We start from the raw sequence: 944 nt of genomic DNA, 5'->3' as shown, positions 1-944 counted from the left end.
ACACTTGGAGAGTGTGAAAGGATGACGGTTCTCTGTCGACACTTGGAGAGTGTGAACAGACGACAGTTCTCTGCCGATACTTGGAGAGTGTGAAAGGATGGCGGTTCTCTGCCGCATTGAGATTGGTGAAAGAGAGGTTTTATAAAGGCTTCTTCGTCTTACTGTAGGGAAAAAAGGAGAGACACTTTTTTAATAGTGCAATACCTGAAGATGGAGTTTTCAGAGAGTGGATATATGTTGTGTTTGACCGAACCACTATAAATCTTTATCTTTTAATTTCCGCAATTTTATTATTGCAAGTTATTTATTATGGTTGAAAAGTTTTATTTTAAAACTTTAATTAACTTACTACGAGAATCAACGATTTTCAAATTTACAATTTAAGAGAAAATTTTTAAATTACTAATTCACCCCCTCTTAATTAGTCTTGGGACAATAGCTTAAGTTTAATAACCTATATAGAATCAACATTTTGTACTCAGGATGTAATAGTTATGATATGATTATGTAGATCTTGAGTAGTGTATATGATTTTTGGATTGAATATAGATGAGTACATTAATGTTTTAAATTATAGAATCTATTTTATTATTTATTACTAATATATGATATTAGATAGCTCTGTTGTTATTTACTAAAATATAAAAAAAAATCTTCCAATTTAGATTTTGAGGCATTACAACGAGAAACTCCCAACAAGCACGACTAACGACAAAAATCGCTCTACGGCTTTAAATCTATGTTTTCTTCTTCTCTCACCTAAAATTTTATCATTTTTCTCTAATTAATTTCTTTGTTCGCTGAATACTTAAGGAGAAAAGGGATTTAATAAAGTGGAAATAGATATCTAGGAATAAAATAATAATATAATATAATATAAAGATATAATTATTTAATTTTTAATAGATAATTCATATAAATCTTTTTTGGACTTTAAAAATTAT

The sequence above is a fragment of the Dendrobium catenatum genome, unplaced genomic scaffold, assembly GCF_001605985.2.
Source record: "Dendrobium catenatum unplaced genomic scaffold, ASM160598v2 fragScaff_scaffold_193, whole genome shotgun sequence".
Classification (NCBI taxonomy): Eukaryota; Viridiplantae; Streptophyta; class Magnoliopsida; order Asparagales; family Orchidaceae; genus Dendrobium; species Dendrobium catenatum.
This window is presented reverse-complemented; position numbering follows the sequence as displayed.